General features: G+C 37.2%; 1 pseudogene; it reads right to left on the bottom strand.

The window, feature by feature from the left end:
* Positions 1-944: 944 nt before the first annotated feature.
* On the bottom strand, positions 945-8,913 carry LOC143686802 (metaxin-2-like; annotated as a pseudogene).
* Between the last annotated feature and the right edge of the window lie 426 nt (positions 8,914-9,339).

Below are 9,339 nucleotides of genomic sequence, written 5' to 3'. Positions count from 1 at the left end.
TTTTTGAACTCTCTAAGCCACTGATACCTTATTTTGTTAAATTTCTTCTTCTCCTTTTGGTCAGGAAGGCATTGTCAATCCCACAATGCCAGGGCCAGGCTCATCTCTAGGAGTCATGTCCACTAAACCTATATTTTTTAAAAGCCAAAGTCAAGATTATGTCTTTAATGCTTGGGAAATTATTTGGCCTGGCTTTACTTCAGCATCCTTTCTGCTAACTCTAGTAGCTTTACAGTGTTTAATTTATTAAAGACATTGGGAATTATTACTATATAATTAACTTAATCTAACTTTATCTCGTATTCCTTTCAAGGTTTATCATTAGCATTTGCATTTGATTTTGTTTCTGTAGGTATAACATGCATTTAAGCTAAACTCTATATATTTTAATTGACTTTAATATATCTGAACAAAATCTTATGAATTCTTCTTGCCTCTATTGGGTTTTATTAGCAATTGCATGTATGCTTTTAATTTGGACTAACAAAGATCTGGGCTAGTGAACAACTTTTTGGAAGTGAAAATATACTTAAGCTGAGGAGCTTCTATGTTGTCAGACAACATAATTACCTTTCAGGAAAGCAACATAAAATACCAATTAAAAAACAATTTGAACTAATAAGATAATTTAATAATGTGGCTTTTTCCAAGAAAAATATATGGGCTTTTTTCTTCTAGTTAAGACCTACTTTTATTTTTACACATTTCAAAGAAACAAAAATTTCAAGATACAGTATAATATACCAAATGGAATAATTCAGAATTATTTTAATGTTTATACAAAGAATAGTATTAAGCACATGTAAAAGATATATGTTTTGAGGTTTCCAAAAGCAGTGTTTGTGGCTTTAAAATTCTGATATCATTAGCTGTTATAATAGTCAAGCAATATATATTTCAAAAGTTAGATTTTAAAGAAATAATAATGAAGTTAACAAGTAACTCTAAGACAACCTGATAGGTAATCTGCCTTTATCATGATCTTCAAAATAGTGTTGCTCAATTCTTCTACAGAAAGAAAGGAAGCTGCTATAGTTTTTCACCTTCTCAGGAAGTTCATCACTGGTCAATTGTGTGGTAGGAATGCTGTACAGATGCCCAAATACCAGTACATCTAATTCAGTAGGCTGCTTATTGAAGAAATATAGTTGTATTTCCAGTCTTTGAGAAGGAGCTTGACAACACTGGTCTACATCTTCCAGGACCTGTTCACCCATCCGATAGCTTTCATCTTACGCTTGACTTCTCACTATTTTTGATAGGCCAAAATATGATTCAGAGGCCAAGAGTAAGGAGACCTCTACTAGCATGAGTGACCTCCCCAACCGTAGCTTCATCACACCACTGAAGAAACAACTGCGTGGCCAACAGCATATTGTTGACTAATTCCATGCAGGCTTTCCTTTCCGCTTTCTGGACTTCATCAGCCCAGGGTTGAGAGAATGACCCTTGGCTTTAACAAACTGGACTACTGCATCAACTTCTGATAGTATTTGATTTCCCACATGAATAAAATTGTACTTTACCAGATGGAGACATATCATCTGCATTTGCTCTACAAACCATTTTCATAGACAGATTACACATTTACAAAAAGGTCTATACAGCAAGAGAAGCTGCACTGTCAGAAAGCAAAATCTGCTCCCCTTTGAGTTACTAACATAACGTAGCATTTTCAGGGCAAGGTTCTGCAGCGGTGATCTGCAAGACAAGGCTTCCGCCACCAGAGACCTATCAGCTAGGCATCCCACGCATCAAGGTTTTGCAACCCTTGGCCCTCAACATCCTCCTTTGCAATCATGGCAGCTCCCGGCAGCTAATGAGCCTGACCCGGGCTGCGTCTCAGACTCACAAGGTTCAGTCCAGCGGCAGTAGTGGCAGCAGTGGTGGCGGCAACAGAGGTGGTGGTGGCAAGGACTCAAGGTTCCGACACATTATTATAATCAGAAAAACAACAGGCTAAGATTCTACTTAAAAATAGCAATGAATTTATAAACTATTTTGATGAACTTCATAAATAAAGATATTCAAATTCACTTTCTGTTTCTTTGTATGTCTTGCAACCTTTTGTTGAAACCTGGACATCTTGATATTTTGTGTGTTAATCCTGGAATTTAGCCTCTGAGACATCTGTCCCTTAAACTTGTATCCAGCTGGTACTATGATGGAGATTTCCCTGAATACCAGGAACTAACTACAACAAAAAAGACCTGTGCAAGCACTCTCCTTCAGAACTTATCCATACAATGTGTTTAGAGACTAACTGCAGGTCAAAGCATAGGGGCCTCCCAAATGTTTTCTGTGCATGCATCTTTTCTTGAGCATATGTATGTGGCCCCAGGCATTCCCCTGTGTAAATGGTTCTGAATGTCCCCTCTTCCCTAGGAAACAATTTCCCACTGTCACAGGCACTGTACTGCATGTCCCGCAGTCAGCAGTCCCTTGTCCCAGGCCACCTGACTTCACGGCTCCCTCACAGCATTCTGTAAGAGATCCACGAACTGCCTTCTACACGTAGGGCAAGTTCTGAGACACTGAGTGCCGCAGGCCACCACTAGAGGCACTGGGCGAGACATGCATGCTCCTAATATATGCATAAGGATTACTCTATTCCCTCTGGGACTGGGACCAGAGATTTCCACAATGAGTGAGGGCAGGCTCCATTCTCAGTCGGTGAGGGAATGGGAGAGGGGCTACAAGGTCCTATCACTTTAAAGTAGTCTTTTTTTTTTTTTTTTTTTAAATTTTGATTGTGGTATCTTTACGCACTATACAGTCCATCCAAAGTATACAATCAATGGCTCACAACATCACCACATAGTTGAATATTCATCACCACGATTACTTTTAGAACATTTGTCTCTCTCCAGAAAAAAGAAATAAAGAGGAAAAAAAAAATGCATTACATATGCCTTACTCCTCCCTCTCATTGACAAGTCAGATTGCAAACAACCCAATTTTTTACCCTTTATCTGTCCCCTATTATTTATTTATTTTTTACTCCTCTATCCATACCCTGGATAAAAGAGGCATCAGCCACAAGGTTTTCACAATCACGCAGTCACAGCATAAAAGCTTTATAGTTATACAAACATCTCCAGGAGTCAAGCATACAGTTCAACGGTTTCAGGTAATTACAGTCTTCCTTCATTTTGCACTTACCCTGCTACTGTAGTTCTTCAACTGTTTTCTGGAGCTTTGGGAAAGATGTTTCTGCCCATTCTTGCTGGTTGTTTAAAGCTTCTGTAGGGCAAAAAAACCCTGAAGCATCTCACTCTGCCATCTTGACAGGGGCAGGGCCCCAACTCTCATCTTTTTATGTCTCATTCATTCCATGCCCTCTCACTGATGATCGTATTCCTTTATGTGGTAGGGAACATGGTCATTAAAACCTCCTAGGTTTCTCATTGTGTACTTGCTACCGCTATACACAGACCAACTCTGTACTTTGGGTTCAGTTCAAAAGGCCTGGGGGAGGAACTCTGATTGGCCATTTTGTTTCACATGCCCACTTCTGGGTCAGTCAACTGCAGCCTTGTGCTTGGGGGTGGGGGTGGGGCAGAATGCAGAGTAAGGTCACAGCAGCTCTTTCTTATACCCACATGGTTGGAATTGGGTAAAAGTAGTTCCAGAAGAAGCAAAGTGCTGGCCAGACAGTAGTATAAATGTCTGCAACACTGGAATTTCAGGTTACGTTTATTCTAATTTTGATCAACAAAAAATACTGGGTAAAACGCATATTTTAATAAAACAAGTCCTTTATATATACATGCTTTCTGGGGAAAACAAAAATTTGGGGTATCTGAAAGCCCATTGAATTTCTGGAGAAAATGTAAAAACCAAGGATGGCATGTTAATATAAAAACCAAGCAAAATAGTTATTCTGTTTTCATAAATAGGGTATTGTATGTATGTTTCTGGCATGCAGAGAGTAGGTAGTATAGTTTAATTATGCCTAGGGGTTTGAAAATTTGAAGTGAAAATACACTATGACATCATTATGACTAAGAAAATCACAAGTCACACAAAGCAAAGAGGTCAAGAGAGGTTAAATTGAAAGTTTAATACTTAACAATGTCCCCTTAAAGACCAGCCAACTCAAATCCATAACTATAAGTATTTATTTTTGGACTGTACTGGACTTCAGTCCAACTGAATGTCTTTAGCACAAATAGATGCAATTTCACCAACATCTTCTGGGAATTTTTCCCATATTATAAGCATTCTTAACAAGTTGAATATGTCCACAATAGACAAGTGAAAAGTGACTTACTCTCTGAAGTTTCTCCATTCTTTAGAGTCATGATTTTTTGTATTCTGCATCACCCAGATGATAGCAAGAAGTAAAAATCATGCACCACCATACAACAGATGGTATACACCAGTTTCAAAGAGTAGTTAAGAGAAATTGTCCCAATTAGGAGGCGACTTTGTGGAGTTGTGGGTAGCAAAAGGAGCCAAATTTGTTCAGTGTAAGTAAATGATGTTAATGTTGTTGGTATGTTGTGCTGTGTTTTACCCCATTACAGTATTGTGTGCCAGGAGCTTGGGGTCCTAGAATGACTGTTTGTGCTGTTTTAAATACCTCTTGACAAAGTGAATAGATTCAATCCAGTTTGGGTCACAGGTAGAGAATGAAGGGATAAAAGAGTGGCAGGACAGAAGAAAAATGTCTAAAAGCTATACATTTGGAAGCTGCTTTCATCTAATAATCTGTGGTTTCAGACCATTAGCTATCACATGCAGTGAGCACCAGCAATAGAGAAGAAGTCTAGACTGCCTCAGCCAACGCATTTCTGCCTAGAGGTGATGCATACACCTTTGTAAAGAGAAGCCACAAGAACTCAACATTTCTAGATTATTGTTGTTGATCTTCAAACCAGGATCAGAAATGTTCTTATATTCTTGACAATGGAAAGCATATATTCCTGTGAAATTAGAATTTCAATGATATATCACCTTGTTTGCTGAAATTAACAGGGCAGAGGAATAAGATAAACTATGTAAAGAAACTGAAACATGGTACTTGGAAAAACAGACTGCATTTTCAATTAAAAAAGAAAAAAAATACCTTGGGAAAGTTTTTAAATCATTCAACTTCAGATTAATAAGTACATGAAAACACCAAAATATCTGACTCACTGTAGATACATTATATGAATTACACACTCACCACGTATGCATTAAATTCAATGATACTAGGTGCTTTTATATATAGCTTATATATAAATCCTAATGGAAACCCCAATAATATGATGTTGCATGGAAAATTCACAAAGCTAGCCTTAGCAGAAATGCAAGATCTAGGGCATTCGAGAACTGTGGATAGTTAACTCAGGGCCACAGGGACTCAATCTGTATCTAATGACTGTTACTTGGTGTTCATGTTCAAGTTGGCCATCAAATTTTGTTTATTTTATGTTTTTCCCTCACTGAAATGGTGATACCAACTTTTTTTTTTGCATGTGCAGGCACCGGGAATCGAAGCCAGGTTTCTGGCATGGCAGGCGAGAATTCTGCCACTGAGCCACCATTGCACTGCCCTGAGACCAACTTTTAACATATGGAAACATTTCCACATTGTGTAAAAGAAAGAAATTTCAAAATAATGTCTTATGGAATATATGATTCTAAAGGAGAATGCTAGACAATATTTCATATGGCAAAAGTAATAGTCAATGAATTTTGCATCTTTTCTCTTTTTCTTCTCAAATCCATTTTTTTAAATTATGCTTTTTTAACCCATTTGACACAGTACAGTATATTTTAAAACACTGATTTTTTTTTATAGTTCTAGTCTGTGTCTCATATTCTAGAAAAAGTTAAGAAAGAAGTATGGGATGCCATAAAATTAAATAGCATACTCTATTACTTATTTTAAAAAGGAAATTCATTCATTTTCCAGTGCCTGCCCATGTGAAAAAAAAAAAAAGGAAATTCAACTAGTTACTCTTATACCCCTGGAAGGTTTTATTTTAAAATTCAATACAAAAATATGATAATTGCATGAGCAAACTAACTTCCATATATTATGGTTAATATTCGTAAAGTAACAAAGTTATTGTAGATCTAGAAAATATGCTTGACTATTCGCATGATTTTAATATTTCCACCAGGTTTCATTCTTTCTTTCTTTCTTTCTTTTTGCCTTTTGAGGAAAAGACAAAAAAAAAAAAGAAAGAAAGAAAACAACTCCTCCCACCCATGACTTCAAAATGTCCAGAAATATTACATCTGTTTAAGATGTCATTGATATTGGCTGCAATCATCTATAAGACTTGCATTTTCCTATACTAATGAAAACTTGGCAAGTTGTTAAGTTCTGAGATTCTAGATGAAAGGATTTCTATTCACTTGTAACAGAGGATTTTGCCTATTTAAAATTGTTTCAATCAATTGATTTTTAAACATCAAATGCAAGTTTCTTTCTTTTATAACACTCAACCTTAGCCGGCTGTTCACTCAGCTAATGTCACTGAGTAGCTCCGTGGCTAGGTCTATATTCATTGGAAACTCTTGTGTTCAGACAGTCTTTCAAAACCACCTCGCACAGGAATGAAAGCCATTGTTCTACAAAACTCTTTGGCGCTAAGATCTCTAATTGGAGAAATAAAAGCCCCATCCTGTTTTTAATTAGTATTTGACCATATAGAGCACAACTATAAAAATGCTTATTTTATTGTATCTTATAAAATTTATGCTACATCTGTGAATTCAAGCACAGTGGTATGCTTTAGTTGGGGCACAGAAATAAAATACAGCCTCTTAAGTCTACCCTAGTGAAACTGGGGGAAACTCTACAATGATGAATTGAGAACTTACTTAACCAATACAAACAAACTACAAAAATCAAGTGGCTCACTAGAACATATGGAGTTATAGTTTAAAAAGTGTAAAAGGAGTATGCAAAGTATAATATTTTGTATGAACTCTCCGACCTTCTTCCACTGTGGCATATTCAGTACGGTGATTTCTGCAGAGTTCTGGTTAATAGGTGCAATTTCACAAACCGCATGCTACCTAATTTTGAAATAAAGGTCTTGCTAGAAAGAAAGACATAATCAGCCCCTAGCCATAGGATACTATTTTCAGCAATAAAGAGAAAATAATCAGTGAAGCAACCAGTTGGTTGAAAGGAGGAAATAGGGAGAGAATAATTATCAGTTCGTAATCGCCGTGACCATTACCCTCCTCTCCAGTCTCCTCTGGAGCAGGGCTCCCTGCACCTGGCACTTCAGTGGGGTTGCAGCTGAGAGGGGACATGCAGGGCCAGATCATAATGGCCTGCTTCCCGGCCCGCCGCGCTGGCTGCCGTCTGCAAGGCTGCAGATGCTGGGGAAGAATGATCACTCTTAGGTACCCTCCTTCAGTCGTAATTCTAGAGTCCTTGTGGTAGCCAGCAGCTTGAGCTCTTTAACATAAAGGCCAGGCCTGAATTAAAGGTCCTGAGAAGTCTTTGATAGACCCGGCCTTAGATGTTCTAAGCAGATTGTGAAAATAATTTATAACAAAGGGCTAGGTTAATTTAACAATGATTTTTTTTTTTTAAACATTAAGTCCATGTTATGCTGCTTTTGATAAGTTTCTATAAACTGATAAGCCTGTTCTGATGTAACTTTCTGAATTTTAAACACATATGCATAAATTAGCTAGACTGTCATGGGTTCTTATTAAACTATTAAAAGGGAGCAATACGACTAAAAGGTAGCTTAAAATCAGGTGCATTCAATAAAACTCTGTTTGAGTTGGCACCGAAGCAGCTGCATATGTTTTCTAGTTGAGCTGGTGCTGGAAATTTATCACGTATTAAATGTCACTTTGCTTCAACGAATTACCATTTATAATTTCTATCAATTTTTCTTTAGAGTTTATCTATAATCGATGAATTAATTTGATGTTAAGTGGCAAGTAATACATCTTTATGTTTTCTGTATTTTAATAGCGACTTATGCACGTTGATCAGCCATAACTTTCTGAAGAAGGAAAAGGAGTTCAAAGAGGGCTTCTTAGGGCAGAGTAAGTATGCCATTTAAATTAACAGATTAAATATATTTATTAACATTATCAATATTGTTCAACTCAGAGAAGAAGCAATCCTTAATAAAGAAGGCAGTTATCATAGTATTCTAAGGGTTGAATAATTATTGTCCTCTCTTTATGATTTTAATGGAAAGGACGTATTTTCCTCATCATTCATGGAATGGTTTTGAAATTTTGACTTAATTGGAATCATCAACCCTCTTTTGCCTGCCCTTATATGCAATCTGTCTTCCTCTGGGAAATGCTTGTCCTCCTTCCAGGAACCTATTAATAAGATATGGATTGGCCAGAAGGAAGTGCCCAAGAGGCAAATGGGGTTGCAAGAGATGTTAAAATGGGGAGAATAGGATCATGGTTTGCTCAACACACCCTCCCACTCCTGGACTTACAAAGCAGCAGACACTCTCAGCTGTTTCTAGGGATAGCTTAGATAATTTGTTGGACAACCTAATACAAATTCTGTCTAGTTTATACATGCTTACTTCCTGGAGAAATTTGTTATCCAAATTTGGTACCTTCCTAACTCAACAGTATATCCGCGATCTACTGCTTGCAAATTCTGTCCAGTATTTACTGATTTTCAAAACAAACCACCCTCATCCTGTTTTCTTCCAGAGATCTGGTAGCTATGATGTTCTCTCCTGCTATACTAGAGATGGTGCTATAGTTGTACATTCCCAGACACACATTTCTCATGTCTGTTTCTGAAATAATGAAATTAAACTAGATCTCAAAATTCTGTATTTGGGAAAGATTGTTATGAGGTTTTAATTAGAAGTTACGTCCACTGAGAGATTTATGTCTGTAAATTTCCCCATACACATGGGTTTCATTACAATGGCAGTGAACCAATAACTTTTACGTGATTCCCATCGCCCACTCTCCCCACTGCCCCCAGTGAAATTGAAATCAGATTAGAGGTCACTCAGATTTTTGAAAGAAAAGTGGACATTTATAGATTCATTTGAAACAGGAATCCTTCTGTTTAAGAAATAAGCCAGAAATACCACAGAAAAAGATTAGCTAAATTATTCTTAGTCATGCAAGTGTGGGAAAATAGCAACTATCTGAAACTAGGGCTTGTTCTACAGTGTGACTTTTCTTTTTCTTTGAAATGAATATATTCCACGAAGCAAAATCTCATTTGACTCAGGGTTAGGGCAGTGGTCAGAGCCTGCTTAATGTACCCAATAATTTCATCATCAACAGTATGTACCGTTACATCACAGATCTCTGCAAAATCACAACCTTTGCCCTCTGTGAAACATACACACAGAACAATTGCGAGTGCCACACTGC

Source organism: Tamandua tetradactyla, chromosome 6 (assembly GCF_023851605.1).
Source record: "Tamandua tetradactyla isolate mTamTet1 chromosome 6, mTamTet1.pri, whole genome shotgun sequence".
Classification (NCBI taxonomy): Eukaryota; Metazoa; Chordata; class Mammalia; order Pilosa; family Myrmecophagidae; genus Tamandua; species Tamandua tetradactyla.
The sequence above is the reverse complement of the archived record's forward strand: the minus strand, read 5'-3'. Positions and strand labels throughout refer to the sequence as shown.